Source organism: Schistocerca nitens, chromosome 2 (assembly GCF_023898315.1).
Source record: "Schistocerca nitens isolate TAMUIC-IGC-003100 chromosome 2, iqSchNite1.1, whole genome shotgun sequence".
Classification (NCBI taxonomy): Eukaryota; Metazoa; Arthropoda; class Insecta; order Orthoptera; family Acrididae; genus Schistocerca; species Schistocerca nitens.
This window is the reverse complement of record NC_064615.1, coordinates 39568442-39581893: the sequence shown is the minus strand read 5'-3', so window position 1 is coordinate 39581893 and position 13452 is coordinate 39568442.

The window sequence follows — 13452 nt, the reverse complement described above, 5'->3', positions numbered from 1 at the left end:
CCATTATCTAACATGACCATTATGCGTCGCATACAGGACATGGCAGACGACGTCCAGAGCCAGCTTGCAAATATCTGTAAAGATTTTATGGCGTATTCTCTAGCTCTGGACGAAAGTGTTGATATCACTGGAACAGCGCAGCTTGCCATATTTATTAGAGGTGTTAATAGAGATCTTCAGGTGAGGGAGGAGCTCCTCGATGTAGTAGCCATGAAGAACACTACAACAGGAGGTGATATTTTAAGTAGCGTTGAAGAAAGTGTTGAAAATATAGGATTTTCGTGGAATTATTTAGTTTCAGTGTCTACAGATGGTAGAGGCATACACAAAGCTACTAAAATTATGTGGCACGTCTACATTCTCCTTTATTTGTTTTATTTGTCGCAGTAATAATTCGTGAGTGATATCCCTGCAGGTGGCCGCGGATTTACGTCGACTGGCGGCAGCTGTTGTGTACCCCACGTGACCCTCCCCACTCTCCGCTCTGGTCCGGTAGTGGGGGTAGCGTGCTCGCGCTGCTCCGTGCTCGCGCCTTGCTGCTCACAGCTTGCTCCGCGAGCACGTATGTTGTGAAGCCCTGTTCTAAGTCTAGGGGACTGATGACCTCAGATGTGCTCAGAGACATTTGAACCAGTTTTGGAAGAGGTTACCACGAAAAATGTTTGAATATCTGACGAAGGGGCATCACACTATGAGTCGGAGCGTTTAATGTCAGAAGTTTGAACATGCTACGGAAGCTACAAACTTTGAAAAACGAAATGCAAAGGTTCAATTTAAGTTTGGTGCGGGTAAATGAAGTGAAGTGCAAGGAAGATAACGATTTATAGTCGGGCGAGTATAATTTAATACCAACAGCATCATAAAGTGGTACAATGGGTGTAGGGTTCGTTATGAACAGCAAGATGTGTCAGAGAGTGAGTTACTTCGAATAACTCAGTGATACGATTATTCTCATTAGAACTGATAGCAAACCAACGGCAGCAACAATAACTCGAGTATACCTGCCGACGTGACAAGGAGAAGACGAATGTAAAGAATGTATACGAGGGTATTGAACATGTACCACAGCATGTAAAGGGAGATGATAAACTGGAATGTTGTTGTAGGGAAGGAATTAAAGATGGCGTTACCGGAGAATACAGTATCTGTTGCAGGAATAAAAAACGTGAAGAATGACTGAACCCTGGATTTCAGCTAGTAATAGTGAATCACTGTCTGATCAGAAGAACCCACAAACCATTAGTGGACATTGCTATGAGGCGGATGAACCCTTCGCCTTTATGAAGACTTGAACTGTGTCGGGAATAGTTTCCATGAAACGCCTGAATCTGTATGGATGAATCGCAGTCCATTCTTCTTTAAGAGCTGAAACTAGAGGAAGTAGAGATGTTGGATGCCAGGGTATCGGGCGAAGTCAGTGTTCCAACTGATCGCAAAGGTGTACCTGCGTTTATACAAAGAGGTATCGCGAGCAATTGGCAACATACAAATAATCAATGTCCTTCGATATACACTAAGCGATTAAAAGTATCCGGACACCTGGCTGAAAATGACTTACAAGTTCGTGGAGCCCTTCATCGGTAATGCTTGATTTCAGTATGGTGTTGGTCCACTCTTAGCCTTGATGACAGCTTCCACTCTCGCAGGCATACGTTCAATCCGCAGGCATACGTTCAATCACGTGCTAGAAGCTTTCTGGAGGAATAGCAGCCCATTCTTCACGGAGTGCTGCACTGAGGAGAGGTATCAATGTCAGTCGGTGAGGCCTGGCACGAAGTCGGTGTTCCAAAACATCCCAAAGCTGTTCTATACGATTCAGGTCAAGGTTCTGTGCAGGCCAGTCCATTGCAGGAATGTTACTGCCGTGTGACCACATTTTTCCACAGGTCGTGCATTATGAACAGGTGTTCGATCGTGTTGAAAGATACAATCGCCATCCCCGAATTGCTCTTCAACAGTGGGAAGGAATAAGGCGCTTAAAACATCAATGTAGGCCTATGCTGTGGTAGTGCCACGCAAAACAACAAGGGATGCAAGGCCCCTCCATGAAAAACACGACAACCATAACACCACCGCCTACACACGCTGGCGGATGACTTTCACCGGATATTCGCCATACCCTCACCGCGGAGCGCCCCATTCTGATCTCTCACGATATCTAATGATTAATGAGGTGATTGATATGAAGTACCTGGCAGTAGGTGGCAACACAACGCGCCTAATACGAAAAACGTTTGTTTTTGGGGGTGTCCGGATACTTTTGATCACATAGTGTATACAGTTTCCATGGAAACAATTAATATGGATTACAGGTCACGGCTAAATCGTTTGTATCACGGTTCGTCTTCTAGTGCGGCTGAGACTACCTGGAGCAGAGCTTATATTTTCATCGTATAGGTGCCGCTCCTGTCGTATTGTCAGCGTTCTGTTGGCTGACGTCGTCTCACAGCCTCGTCTGTTACGTTCCAGGCCGACGTTCCAGTGTTTAATATTACGCCGGAACAGTTCCATTGGGTTCTGGTCGGAATTCTGGACACACCAGTCCATTTCAACAATGTTATTGTCCACAAACCATTGCCTCACAATGCTGGTTTATGACAGGGTGCACTGTCATGCTGGTACAATAATCGTCTCCTAACTGTTCCTCTACTGTATGCAGTACAAAATGCTGTAATATGTGATCATATCTTTTAGCATTTACCGTTATTTTAAGCGCAATAAGGGGACCACACGCTGATAGCGAAAAACATCCCCATACCGTAACAAAACCTCCTCAGTACTCGACAGCTGCAGTTACACGTGATGGCAGGTAACGTTCACTAGGCATTCGCCAGACCCAGATCCACCCATCTGATTGCCACAGTGCATAGCATCATTCATCTTTCGAAGTCACTCAGTTCTAATCATCCACTGTCCATTGGCGTTGCTGTTTACAGTTCCTGAAGCATCGCTCAACACTGATTAAGGAGTTGCTTAACCATTTTACTTACACTTTTTAATTCCGTAGGCCCAGTCATTTTGTTGGCTGGAGAGGCGTTAGCACTTTGGAACTCTTGAACGACTTCGTCCGCTGATTTCATGCAATTTTTTACAACCAAACTGCGCAATGCTCTACAGTCTCTCTCCGACACTACATCAAGTCTGCCTGATGTTGGTTTAACTGTCGTTGTACCTTAGCGTTTCCACTTCAGAGTCGTGTCACCAGCAGTAGAACTGGACGGCTTGAGGGGCATTGAAATGTCCCCGATGAATCTGTTAGCCCCTAATGACTAGCCCCTTTTGAAGTCACTGAACTCTCCTGACGGTCCCTCTCTTGTGACACATAGAGTGCTGGTACTGATAATGGCTTCAACGTCTTCCGCCAAAAGATTGCGTAGCGTCATAGCTACCACAGTGACACCTGTATCTGTCTTTCAATAACGACTGTTTACAGCCAGAAGGCTCAGAGTGGTCCAGATGTGTGACTCAAACAGGCAGCCACGCTATGGAGACTCGCTCATACTACCTGCAGGCAATTCAGCAAGTTTGAAATGGGTCAGACTGTGGCCTTTCAAGTGACGTGATGCGTCAGTTGTGCAACGATGCTGGTATCAGTGGTCACGTCAACGTTAGCACGCCTGAAGACGAGGTTCTGGACGTCCAAGCAGCACACACACCCTCCAGGATCGTCGTACTGTAATGAGAGCACTGGGAGGCGGTACAGTTGCCATGTCACGGATAAGAGGGCTTGTTAGCTTAGACGTCATAACACGAACAGTTGCGAACCGAATTTTATCAGTTGGACTGCAGGAACACCTACCCAGCGTGCAACCGTCGGTTGGATCAGTGAGCAGTCATGTGAGTGTCGTGCTTTAGTATTGGTTAACTGAGCAGTGCATTGTGCCTGAGCACATCTCGCAGTCACGCCACAGCATTGACTTGCACGGCTCGACTGGTGCTGTCAGAGGATTGCTTCGAAGATGGAAGGACAGGCCTCGGTCTTCAACTATGAAAGCAGATTCTACCTGCACATAAGTGATGGTTGTTTGTGCGTGCGACATAGAGCTGATGAACGCTGCCTGGTGTGTTCTCATCTCCGCGTTTCTGATGGTCAACATGGCACTTCCACATAATCTACGTCTGATACATTCCTTGCTTCGCCCTTCCTTGACTAACCTTTCTTTCCAAGTAGGAGAATTCTTGCACTGTTCCCATTACTGTGTCGTTTTCAGTTTTGATGTGTAATCAAGTTGCCATTCTTTTTTATTACTTTTCATCACTTTTGTCTTCACTCTGTTTACCCTGAAGCCATTTTCCGCGTTAAGTTCGTTGATCACAAGTTTCAATATGTCTTCTAAGTCTTTCTTACACCCAGCCAAATGCCTGTATCATTAGCACATCTGAACAATACTATCTGTTCCCATCTCGAAATTCTGTTAGAAAATTTACTTTCCTTTTCCTTTAGTGCTTGATAGCTGATTATCCGGTGTTTTCCAGGTATGCATTTACTCCAGTCTTCCTCCTCCCTCCCTCCCCCTCTGTCCATCGCCTGCTTCTACACCTCTCTATCCACCCCCTTTCCTTGTCTATCTCCCCCACTTTCTCTTCTGTGACCAATTCTTCCTCTCCACTCTCTCTGTCCTCTTCCCTTTCTCTATCCATTTCCTCTTAGAATCTCTATGTTGATCTCTTCCTCTCCCCTCACTCTGCTTATCTCTTATTTCCCTGTCTCTGTCCATCTGCTTCTCTTTCCTTTACCTGTCCATCTACTCATCTACCCTTTATCCATTTCCCCCTCCTCCTCTCTCTGCGCATCTCCGCATCTCCCCTGTCTGTGCCCATCTCCTCCATTTCCAACTTCGTCTGTCGTTCTCGTTCTCTCCACGCTATCCCCCTCACTCCAGTAGGAGTCTGGTGATTCCTACCAACAACTTTCCAGACCATAAGCAACACGTATACAAAATTTGGCTGAAATTGCTAGAGGCGTGTTGGACGAGCTTTTTACCCTGGCTTCGCCCGTGTACGCAAATGTCAGATACATTGCAGGAAAAAATTAGTATACCCTATTAGAGGTTCCCAAATTCACTCAAGATTTATTGCTACAACAGCGCATATGAAATACATGAAATGATTACATTTACAGACCAACAGCACAAGCGGTTCTGAGGTTCCGGGTGTCGATCCATGCTGAAGTACGCATATTAGTACGTGGTGTAGCCTCCACTACTGACAATGCAGGCGCTCGCCACTGGCATACAGTCCATCGTACAGATGGCTAATACTGTTCCGGGATACACTACGGCGCGCCAGCTCGACATGTTCATTGTTGTTGTTGTTGTGGTCCTCAGTCCTGAGACTGGTTTGATGCAGCTCTCCATGCTACTCTATCCTGTACAAGCCTCTTCATCTCCCAGTACCTACTGCAGCCTACATCCTTCTACATGTGCTTAGTGTATTCATCTCTTGGTCTCCCTCTACGACTTTTAGCCTCCACGCTGACCTCCAATACTAAATTGGTGATCCCTTGATGCCTCAGAACATGTCCTAGCAACCGGTCCCTTCTTCTAGTCAAGTTGTTCCACAAACTCCTCTTCTCCCCAATTCTATTCAATACCCCCTCATTAGTTATGTGATCTACCCATCTAATCTTCAGCATTCTTCTGTAGCACCACATTTCGAAAGCTTCTATTCTCTTCTTGTCTAAACTATTTATCGTCCTTGTTTCACTTCTATACATGGCTACACTCCATACAAATACTTTCAGAAACGACTTCCTGACACTTAAGTCTATACTCGATGTTAACAAATTCTTCTACTTCAGAAACGCTTTCCTTGCCATTGCCAGTCTACATTTTATATCCTCTCTACTTCGACCATCATCAGTTATTTTGCTCCCCAAATAGCAAAAACTCCTTTATTACTTTAAGTATCTCATTTCCTAATCTAATTCCCGCAGCATCACTCGACTTAATTCGATTACATTCCATTATACTCGTTTTGCTTTTGTTGATGTTCATCTTATACCCTCCTTTCAAGACACTGTCCATTCCGTTCAACTGCTCTTCCAAGTCCTTTCCTGTCTCTCACAGAATTACAATGTTATCGGCGAACCTCAAAGTTTTTATTTCTTCTCCATGGATTTTAATACCTACTCCGAATTTTTCTTTGGTTTCCTTTACTGCTTGCTCAATATACAGATTGAATAGCAACGGGGAGAGGTACAACCCTGTCTCACTCCCTTCCCAACCACTGCTTCCCTTTCATGTCCCTCGACTCTTATAACTGCCATCTGGTGTCTGTACAAATTGTAAATAGCCTTTCGCTCCCTGTATTTGACCCCTGCCACCTTTAGAATTTGAAAGAGAGTATTGCAGTCAACTTTGTCAAAAGCTTTCTCTAAGTCTACAAATGCTAGAAACGTAGGTTTACCTTTCCTTAATCTTTCTTCTAAGATGAGTGGTAGGGTCAGTGTGTCTGGCCTCCCTTCTACCACAAACATTGCCAAATTCGAAAATACACCTGCCGACCCCATGAAGATACGTATTAAAGGCTACACAAAAAAAGAAGAAGAAGTAGACGAGAAGACGAGAATAGGATCATAACAATAACACGATTTGGAAAATACATTATAGGGAATAGTTACTTCGAGAATAGCACAAGACAGAAAAGATGGATGACATAAAGAAACACACACACCATAGTTTTTATGTTGCTGGGCGACTGTAGTACAATATTTTTAAAGGAACACACCACAATTTGATTGTTTTATTATTTATTTAAGTGCAACCCAGGTTTTGGCCTATTATGCCATTTTAAAGTATTTGACTTTATGTCTTTAACATGTATTGCTGGACACTTAACATATTGTCAAGCTCAAAGTTAGCTATAAATTAAGAAAAATATTTGCTCCCAACGAAATGCGAGATCAGTAAATAACTGTGGGAGCACGTGATATTTAATAAAACAGGCTTACGTTGGTTTTATTTTATTTTTTTTCCAACATAAGACTGTTTTTATTAAATATGACGTGCTCCTATGATAATTTACTGACCTGTCATAAGATGGTGATTTTACATCTCGGATTTCGTTGGGAGCTAATATTTTTCTTAATTTATGATATACTTTCAACTTTACAACAGGTTAAGTTTCCTGTTATATATGGTAGAGACGTAAGATCAAATACTTGAAAATGGCATAAAATGGCGAAATATGGCTTGTACCAAAATAAACAATAAAACAGTCAAATGGTGGTGTGTTCCTTTCTTCTCTCCTTTTTTTTTTTTTTTAAAGAAGCTCACCAAATATCCCCGCCCCCTCCCATCTTCCAAGGCTCCAAAAACGTAGAAAAGAACAAAATAATACACACAGGAACGTCCACAAAGGCAGTCGTGGAGGACAAGTACATAAACAGGAAGCCGAAGTCACCGTTTTACGCGAGGTGAAAGCGTAGGCTGGTGCCAAGTGTCGTGGAGCCCTTTGTTCCACGAGGTAGGCGTGCAGTCCACAGGTATGCAGAAGGAGGCACATAGCAGCCGCACAGGCACGAGGTCTTGTGGTTCCGTAGACCGACTCCTAAAATGTAGTACTCTTCTACGTCTCCATGGTCATTTGGCAGCATGTGACAATTACAGTAGAGGGCATTTGGTTAATATTTCTTTCGACGGCCACATACTACAATACTTCTTTATTCCCAATCCCAACTTCTAAATTAACGTAACATTTTCAAATGTTATAGGGAAAAAGCTTCTACTGCCAGCTCAGCTTATGATTTAAATGTAATTTCTCAATCTTACGAGATTAAAAACCACATCAAAAGGCTCTTCTTAAGTTCTGCGAACGCGTCTTTTTACAGCATGTCGTTATTTCAGATGCAGTGAAGAAATACTCAGGCAAACTGACAAAATACTGACTTTTAAGAATGAAACTTTCACTCTGTAGTGGAGAGTTTGCTACTTTGAATCGTCCTGGCAGATTAAAAGCGTGTGGCGGTCCAGGACGAAAACGTAACTTTGCCTTTCTCAGAAATGCTCTTACCAACTGAGTTATCCACGCGCAACTCATGACCCTCCCTCACAGCTTTATTTCTACCAGTACCTTTCTCTCTCACCTTACAAAATTCACAGGAGCTCTTCTGTATACACGCAAGGGACGCGACAGTCAATGTTCCGGGTACTGGGGTAATCTAGTAAAACTATTTGGACTGATGTTATACGTTTTGTTAAGAGCTGAACCAGTGAATGCTAGGGAGGAGGCAAATAACTCAGAAGTAACAACAGTCGAAATTTTGTCAAGAAAGTTTATATACCACAAGAATACTGAAGTAGCTAAAATTTTATTAATACGTGTCTAAATGCCTTTCCTTCTTTACAACGCGTTCGACATTTGTGATGTATTTACGCGTGGAAGGCGAAGAGGAAGACGAAGAACAAGAAATGTCACCCATAGTCTGTTCGGACTGGCCGATTGCTGCCTACACGGCAGTACGAGGAGCGGTCTACGATCGTAAGAGATGTTATCGCTATGTAGCTAATTCCACCAGCCATTATCGCCAGCAGATGAGTCCTGATGGTGCTCTGCTTCTTTATTCAGTCAGTTCCTCATTTGTTCTCACGCTGCTGACTGAACCACGTTCCAGATCTTCCCTCGAAAAAATCTGAGGAGGTACGGAGAACTGAACCTGGATCCTTCCGCACCAAAGGCAGCGATGCTAACAATTTTTAGGTCTATTTTCTATCGATCTGTTCCTCGTCAGTACTTCCTCATTGGTTCTATGCCGATGTCGCATGACATGTTTCAGATTCTTTCGATGAGAACTTCGCTCAATTTACTGGAGACGGCGACTGGTGCCCTGACCGAACACGGTTAACTACAGCGCCGGCAACCATTCGTCTACGGAGGCTACGAACCAATAATAATCCTGTTAAAGATAAGCATTCAACCCTGATTTACTGACTCAAAGTTAGTCTACGTGTTTCGTGTACGTGAAGAATTGTGGTAAATGCAAATCAAATAACAATCTTATTTCTTGAGCTCACTGTTACATCATATCGTGTTTAACAGTATGTGGTTTCTTGACTATGCGTGTTCTAGCAGTTTCAAGAGCACAGCTTCATACGATACACAAAGCCCTTCTTCAAATCTTTCCATTGGAGACAGTTAAATACGTTTGTGATATGTGCTTGATAAATTAACTCTTGCGTATTGTGCTGCTCTCTTGTAAGCTATCCATTTTCCAGTATTCCAACAATGTAAAGGTTCTTGACAGACACGTACAGTGTGTAAAAACTACGTATGCAAAAGGGGATAAAAAGAAAAACTTTTTTATGGGACATGAATGTCTGAGGAACACCGTTTCCCTCCTAGGGGTTTACGGAGGCTCTGACGCTAGTGATGTTCAGAGCTAAAGTTCCTGAATATATTAATGCGCAGTTTGCATCTGCTTGATAATGACTGCCTAACAGTCTCAAAAGAAGCAATCGCTGCAGTTTCAGCGAGACTGGAAACCAGCTCTTCTAGACCGTCAGTCAGTGTCTCGTGTACCTCACGATTTACCCACTCCCACAAAAAGGAATCCCTAAGAGTGAGCCCTCCCCCCAACCCCCACCCCAATCCGACAACGTTCTCTAAAATCAACGGCAAGTTCTGGTGACATGTCATCATGCTGAAACCTTTATCGTAGCCTAATTGCTAGCAGGCCATTCTCCTACACTTCCGGTGGTACTTCACGGAGAAAGGTATGGTAATTTCATTCGCCAAGTGTGTTAGGCAGAAGATATAGTCCAATCAGATGCTCGTGAACATTACCAGTCAACAGATTTATGGTAAATCAGTATTGATGGTGGAACACAAGAGCTGCCTTAGGATTTTTCGTCTCCCATATATGGCTACAATAGCTGTTGAATATTCCATTTCTTGTGAAGACAGCCCCGTCAGACAACAATACACACACTCGGAAATGAAGGATATTTACAGATTGGCAGTTGGGCAGAATCTCACGCGCTAGAGAAAGTCATCTGCTGATAGGTCTTGCCACCTTCTGATACTCGTGTACGTGCGTACCTGACTCCGCAGAGCGTTCCACACATTGGCATTTCTTACCTATGGTTCGTGCACTGGTGTTGAGTTTGTCCCCAGTACGCTGTAACACAGCTTCCTCAACGTCAACAGTTCGCATACACCGAGGCCTATGCGTTTCCGGTCGTCTGGTCTAGGGGATCCTGTTTCCCAAAGACGTCATCAAATCTCTGAAATGCTTGGTATGATGAAATGATTTACTAACCGCCTCACTGGAAATACACTCCTGGAAATTGAAATAAGAACACCGTGAATTCATTGTCCCAGGAAGGGGAAACTTTATTGACACATTCCTGGGGTCAGATACATCACATGATCACACTGACAGAACCACAGGCACATAGACACAGGCAACAGAGCATGCACAATGTCGGCACTAGTACAGTGTATATCCACCTTTCGCAGCAATGCAGGCTGCTATTCTCCCATGGAGACGATCGTAGAGATGCTGGATGTAGTCCTGTGGAACGGCTTGCCATGCCATTTCCACCTGGCGCCTCAGTTGGACCAGCGTTCGTGCTGGACGTGCAGACCGCGTGAGACGACGCTTCATCCAGTCCCAAACATGCTCAATGGGGGACAGATCCGGAGATCTTGCTGGCCAGGGTAGTTGACTTACACCTTCTAGAGCACGTTGGGTGGCACGGGATACATGCGGACGTGCATTGTCCTGTTGGAACAGCAGGTGCCCTTGCCGGTCTAGGAATGGTAGAACGATGGGTTCGATGACGGTTTGGATGTACCGTGCACTATTCAGTGTCCCCTCGACGATCACCAGTGGTGTACGGCCAGTGTAGGAGATCGCTCCCCACACCATGATGCCGGGTGTTGGCCCTGTGTGCCTCGGTCGTATGCAGTCCTGATTGTGGCGCTCACCTGCACGGCGCCAAACACGCATACGACCATCATTGGCACCAAGGCAGAAGCGACTCTCATCGCTGAAGACGACACGTCTCCATTCGTCCCTCCATTCACGCCTGTCGCGACACCACTGGAGGCGGGCTGCACGATGTTGGGGCGTGAGCGGAAGACGCCTAACGGTGTGCGGGACCGTAGCCCAGCTTCATGGAGACGGTTGCGAATGGTCCTCGCCGATACCCCAGGAGCAACAGTGTCCCTAATTTGCTGGGAAGTGGCGGTGCGGTCCCCTACGGCACTGCGTAGGATCCTACGGTCTTGGCGTGCATCCGTGCGTCGCTGCGGTCCGGTCCCAGGTCGACGGACACGTGCACCTTCCGCCGACCACTGGCGACAACATCGATGTACTGTGGAGACCTTACGCCCCACGTGTTGAGCAATTCGGCGGTACGTCCACCCGGCCTCCCGCATGCCCACTATACGCCCTCGCTCAAAGTCCGTCAACTGCACATACGGTTCACGTCCACGCTGTCGCGGCATGCTACCAGTGTTAAAGACTGCGATGGAGCTCCGTAGGCCACGGCAAACTGGCTGAAACTGACGGCGGCGGTGCACAAATGCTGCGCAGCTAGCGCCATTCGACGGCCAACACCGCGGTTCCTGGTGTGTCCGCTGTGCCGTGCGTGTGATCATTGCTTGTACAGCCCTCTCGCAGTGTCCGGAGCAAGTATGGTGGGTCTGACACACCGGTGTCAATGTGTTCTTTTTTCCATTTCCAGGAGTGTAGTTCTGTTATCCCCTCGACTGTTGGATCGTGTCTCCCCATAACTTGGTTAGGGTATCAGCCATCAGGAAGCTATAACATGAGTAGAAAATTTCATACACACTCACACACATAACATAACATTAACTATATTGTAAGTAGGCTGTTTATGTTTTCTTATTGGCAACGTTACGTAGCGCTCTGTATGAAAATCACTGGCTGTGCTGTGTGCAGTCTGTGGCTAGTTTGCATTGTTGTCTGCCATTGTAGTGTTGGGCAGCGGCAGCTGGATGTGAACAGCGCGTAGCGTTGCGCAGTTGGAGGTGAGCCGCCAGCAGTGGTGGATGTGGGGAGAGAGATGGCGGAGTTGTGAAATTTTTAAAACTGTATGTCATGAACTGCTATGCATATTATGAGTTTTCAACATTATTAAGGTAAATACATTGTTTGTTCTCTATCAAAATCTTTCATTTGCTAACTATGCCTATCAGTAGTTAGTGCCTTCCGTAGTTTGAATCTTTTATTTAGCTGGCAGTAGTGGCGCTCGCTGTATTGCAGTAGTTCCAGTAACGAAGATTTTTGTGAGGTACGTGATTTGTGAAAGGTATAGGTTAATGTTAGTCAGGGCCATTCTTTTGTAGAGATTTTTGAAAGTCAGATTGCGTTGCGCTAAAAATATTGTGTGTCAGTTTAAGCACAGTCATGTATAATTGTTAATAAGGGGACGTTTCAATATTAACGTAATTATTCGTCGACTGATTTGGACAATGCTAGCAGTAACGAAAACTTTTCCTCTCTAGCACTAAGACGTAACCGTGTAGCAAATCTGATTTCAGAGTCAACTTGAAGCATACTAAGCAGTCAAAACGAACCTGAACGTAATCCTAAGGGAAGTCTAGCGTTAAATCCTTCAATGACCTCAATCGGGGAAACAGTGCATTCGCTGTTTTGAGCCACATACCAGAAGTGTTTCTTCTTATCTCCTCTAATAACTCTACCAAAAAGTGTAAGTAGTTTTTCTTACACCCTGTATATTCAGGAAACTTTCCATGGCCCTCTCACTCTGATCTTATACAAGTGGGCACGGTCGCAGTACTCGAGGCTCTGCCCCCGCGAACGACATGTTACTCTATTCTGGAAATAAGCAGAAGATCCCGGCATGCTCGGCTCCATCGAACTGCAGAAATTCCTGGTTCACTCATAGGGTGACTAGCCTGCGCTAGTCTCAGCGTTACTTCTCAGATTAGAATAAGACGTCCACGTCCATTGTGTGTCAATGTCACTGTCATCGCCGCCATTGCCCCTCTTTCCCGACGTCATCTCCGGTCTTCTGTGTTACAATCGCTATCATAACTTGTCATCTGTGTCTCTGGCGTTTTCGTTGACAGTAATCTGGGTTTCCGGCGCTATCAACGCATGTAACGCTTCTGTGTCACAGTGACCACTTCACACACCGTTTCCCGTCTTCACTGCATACAGTTTGTTTGCCACCGTCATCGACCGTTTCATTCTCTAAAATTTTCACCGACTGGCTATACAATACCCTGTTCAGATCTACCTCTTTTCAAGACCAGGTATGAATCTTCCTAAAAAGCGAAGGAAGATGGGGTTTAACGTCCCGTCGGCATCGAGGTCACTAGAGACGGAGACTCGGATTGTGTCAAGGATGGGGAAGGAATTAGACCGTGCCTTTCAAACGAGCCATCCCGACATTTGTCTGGAGAGATTTAGGAAAATCACGGAAAACCTAAATTTGGATGGCTGGATGCAGGATCTTC